This window comes from Zingiber officinale, chromosome 5A (genome assembly GCF_018446385.1).
Source record: "Zingiber officinale cultivar Zhangliang chromosome 5A, Zo_v1.1, whole genome shotgun sequence".
NCBI classification, from domain to species: Eukaryota; Viridiplantae; Streptophyta; class Magnoliopsida; order Zingiberales; family Zingiberaceae; genus Zingiber; species Zingiber officinale.
In genome coordinates this window covers 22,872,694-22,877,538 of record NC_055994.1, presented here as the reverse complement: position 1 = coordinate 22,877,538, position 4,845 = coordinate 22,872,694, and the positions used below count along the sequence as shown (strand labels likewise).

The following is a 4,845-nucleotide window of genomic DNA, read 5'->3' as shown; positions in this document are numbered from 1 at the left end:
CCACTAACCTTTGTGGAAAAGGAACCCTTAGTGAAGGTCCTGGGAAAGACTGAACTCCCTTTTTCCCAAATTCCCTTTGAGCTTTTGCAGGAGGTCCAACTTGCTTATCTAATGTTGGTGTGATTAATCGTTGAGGGAAAGGTACTTCTGGCCTTTGGGAACTTCCTAGAGAAATGGAATTGAGTTCTTGTGATCTTCTATTATTCTTCTCCTCAATTCTAAACATGTCATTCTTCAGAAGTTCTTCATGATTTTTGCCACTTCTCAACCCAACATCATCACACTTTTCATTGGATCTTGACTGTGTAGGAGGGGGATCTTCTTTAAACCATTTTGAAACAATACTATTAAGCTTTGCCCCCAAATGTTTGAACTCCTCACTCTGTGACTTGTGAATTTCAACATTTTTAGGTGGTTGAATTTCATTTTGTTTGACAGGCTCTCTTACATTTATGGCTTTCACTTCTTGAATATCTGAGGGAAATTCCATCCAACTTTTGTTCGACCATTCATGGAGGTTCAATGTCACTTGATCAATTAACGAATAAGCTTCATCTACACTTTTGTCCATAAAAGAACCTCCAGCTGATGAATCCAATAAAGTCTTGTCTGAGAAAGAAATTCCCCCATAGAATATGTGCAAAATCAACCATTTTTCAAAACCATGATGAGGGCATTGTCTTTGAAGACTCTTGAATCTATCCCATGCTTCAAATAATGATTCTCCATATGCCTGAGCAAAATTTGTTATGCAATTCCTCATATACACCGTTCTACTTGGAGGGAAAAATGATTCAGAAATTGCTTCTCCAATTGTTCCCAACTTGTGATGCTTTGAGGACAGAGAGAATATAGCCAAGTCCTTGCTTTATCCTTGATACTGAAAGGAAATGTCATCAATCGAACTGCATCTGCTGATACTCCTTCACATTTCACCAAATCACAAATCTCTAAAAATGTTTCAAGATGCAGATAAGGACTTTCTGATACTTCTCCTCCAAATTTGTGACCTTGTATCATGAAAATTATCTCTGGGTCTAGTTGGAAACTTTCTGCTTCAATTTGAGGTTGCACAATGGGAGATAAAAATCTTACAGAAAAGGGTGTAGAAAAATTTCTCATGGGACTTCTTGACATGTTAGTGCTCATGGATATTCAAGAAGAAAAAGAAAATTATCAAGAATAAAAAACAAGAAATAAAATGCAATATGAAAAGCAAGAAAACAAATGCAGAATTTAAATTGCAAGAAAGAAAGTGCATAATGAAAACAAGAAAGAAAAGATAAAAGGAAAAAGAAAAATATCTAGAATAATTCATATGCTAAAAATTGCAAGATATGTTTACAAAAGAAAAGAAGAAAGAAACTAGATCAAAAGAGAAAACAGAGAAAAGTTAGATTAGAGTGCTAGAAATCAAGAATGCAAAGTTAGAATTAGAATTAGAATTGCAACAAAAAGAATTGTTAAGAATGTTATTTAAGAAAGGAAAAACTTTTGAAAACATAATTCTAACAATTAGTTATAACTATGCAAATCAAAAGAAAGAAAGAAAAGTTATATTTAGTCTAACTCAATTGATAATTCCTAATGTTATAGCGCAGTCCCCGGCAACGGCGCCAAAAACTTGTTACGTTCCGCAAGTGTACGGAAATGTCGCAAGTAATATAAAAGATTATCGTATCCACAGGGACTGGAATAAGCACTAGAAATGTCTCAATGCGAATTAGCTAAACAACTATCCAATCGTTTCAAATGCAAAGTAAGGGTAAACAAATCTAATATTAAAGATCAACAAACAAGAGTTTAGTGTTTTGGGATATGATAAAGGGAGATTCTAGGAGTTTCGGTTTCTTTGTAAGATTTCTTGAATGTAAATGGTTCACCAATTCTTTTCCCTCAATTGTCAAACACTTGTAGAAAGTTGTCGGTTCTCTCTTGCAATAGATAACCGGTTAAGGACTGAGAAATGTATCTAAATATGATCAATTAGATGTGAACCTACGTTGTCCTTACACAGAAGCGCACCTATTACTATGCCTTCCTCGGATATCAACATAGAAGCCCACAACTTATTAATCTATCAAGATACAAGAAACTAATCACAAAATCCATCCTACTCTCTTGAATATTCCTATTTCCTCTTCAAGATTATCTCTCAAACGTCCTTACACGGGCTTGCACCTGTCACGTGGATCCCTCGGATGATCGAGTGAGAGTTTATCTTTACAAAGTCCACAAGAAATCCAAACAATCAATCAAGAATGAGAATTAAGCACAAATCACCATTAATCATTCAAGATCTAATTGATACAAGCAAGACAATGTCATTGAAATAAGAAAATGGCAAATCCATAAGAAATTACATCAATCCATCATACAAATACTCCCTTAATCCTAGAATACAAGATCTACTCCATGAATCGAGGAAGAAAACCGGAAGAAATAAAGATTACAAGCATTTCTTAAATCCCCAATCCAAGAAACCAAGAAGAGGGGGAAAGAGAAAACTTATCTATGAAGAAGCCTCGTCTTCGGATCCAATCCTCGCTCCGGAGTCGAAATCGTCAAGATCTCCCTTAGAATCGCCCAGAAATCCTCCCAAGAATGGGAGGAAACCACCAAATCTTGCCTTCTCCCAAAAGGGGGAGAGATCCCCTTTCAATTCATGAAGGAAGGTTTAAATAGAGGAGGGAATCGGGGCGCCACACGGCCCCTCGACACGGCCGTGTGAGATCCACACGGCCATGTCCAGTTCCTTCTCTGCCAATGCTGCACGGCCACGTGGTGCACACGGCCAAGGACCTCCTGCTCTCTGGAAATGCTACACGGCCGTGTGGTGCACACGGCCGTGTGGTGCACACGGCCGCCACCTGCTTGGTCTTTGGAAAATCCACACGGCCATGTGGTGCACATGGCCACCATCTGCTTGGCCTCTGGAAGCTCCACACGACCATGTAGATCTACACGGCTATGTAAGGCTTCTGCTCTGATTTCTTCAAATCAAGACACGGCCGTGTGGGATTCACACGGCCATGTCCTCTTCCCTTCCTGTTAGGACCAGACGACCATGTGTGGTACACGGCCCGATGCTCTTTCTCCCTTCAATTACTTCCAAGCTTGCTCAAGGACACTTAATCTTCACCAATTTCGACTCCTGTGTACAGAAAATGCACAAAAAGCAGATCTCCGAACCAAAAGAGTAAATATGCTAAAAGGAAAGCTGGAAGTATAAAAATGCATAGATCAAGCATGCTCAAAGTATGTAAATGTGCGTAAAAACATGCATAAAAGAGTATATAATCTACGCACATCACACAGCTCCCTACACTTCCTTTCATAACATCATCATCAACACAAACATCAAAAAATAAACCAACATCTATATCCTCAGCAGGAGAATCTACTACAGCAGGATCATTGACTTTATTTGCATTTTAAAGTTGATCTACCTCATTACATTCATCATCTAAAAATTCAATTTCATCATAATCCCATGTAATGCTAGAAGGTAGATATGAAAACTTGTTATCCACTATATTATCATCACAATCCTCATCTAAAGAGTCTTTATCTTTATATACATCTTGAAATCTGCACTCAACCGTATTAGAATCATAGAATTTTTTAAAGTCTTTGTTTTTATTGACCTTCACTAGCCTTTGTGGAAAAGGATCCCTTAGTGAAGGTCTTGGGAATGATTGAACTTCCTTTTTCCCATATTCCCTTTGAGCTTGCGGAGGAGGTCCAACTTGCTTATCTAGTGTTGGTGTGATCAATCATTGAGGGAAAGGTACTTGTGACTTTTGGGAACTTCTTAGAGTAATGGAACTGAGTTCTTGAGGTCTTTTATTGTTCTTCTCCTCAATTCTATGCAAGTTCTTTTTCAGAAGTTCTTCATGATTCTTTCCACTTCTCAACTTAATATCATTACCATTTTCACTAGATCTTGTATGTGTAGGAGGGGGATCATGTTTGAATCATTTTGAAACTATGCTATCAATCTTTGCCTCCAATTATTTGGACCCTTCATTCTGTGACTTGTGAATTTCAAAACTCTTGGATGGTTGAATTGCAATTTGTTTGACAGACACTCTTGCATTTATGACTTGCACTTCTTGAATTTTTGAAGGAGATTCCATCCAACTTTTGTTCGACCATTCATGGAGGTTCAATGTCACTTGATCAATTAATGTATATGCTTTGTCCACACTCTTGTTCATGAAAGAACCACCAGCTGATGAATCTAACAAACACTTATCTAAGAAAGAAATTTCCATATAGAATATGTGTAGGGTCAGCCATTTTTTCAAATCATGATGAAGGCATTGTCTTTGTAGACTCTTGAATCTATCCCATGCTTCAAATAGTGATTCTCCATCTTCTTGAGCAAAATTTGTGATGCAATTCCTCATATACACTGTTCTGCTTAGAGAGAAAAAATGATTCAGAAATTGCTGCTCCAATTGTTTCCAACTTGTGATGCTTTGAGGATGGAGAAAATTAATCCAAGTCTTTGCCTGATCTTTAATACTGAAAGAAAATGTCATCAATTGAATTACATCCGCTGAGACACTCTCATAGTTTACCATATCACAAAGCCTTAGGAATTCTTCAAGATGGAAATATGGGTTTTCTGATATTTCTCCTCCAAATTTGTGATCTTGTATCATGGTGATTAACTCTGGGTCTAGTTGGAAACTCTCTGCTTCAATATGAGATTGCACAATCAGAGATAAAAATCTTATCGAAATAGGTGCAAAAAATTCTCTCAAAGGCTATCTTGACATGTTAGTGCTCATGATATCAGAAAAAAAAATTATGAGAAAAAAACAAAAATAAAGAATC

The 4,845-nt window shown here is 37.3% G+C and overlaps 2 non-coding genes across 2 annotated transcripts; both read left to right on the top strand.

Annotated features, from left to right (window-relative positions):
* Positions 1–659: 659 nt before the first annotated feature.
* Positions 660–765, top strand: LOC121983438. The gene has a single exon (XR_006112491.1). It is a non-coding gene; the product is annotated as a small nucleolar RNA R71 (small nucleolar RNA).
* A 3,543-nt stretch (positions 766–4,308) lies between these two features.
* On the top strand, positions 4,309–4,414 carry LOC121983460. Its single transcript, XR_006112512.1, has one exon. It is a non-coding gene; the product is annotated as a small nucleolar RNA R71 (small nucleolar RNA).
* Positions 4,415–4,845: the final 431 nt, after the last annotated feature.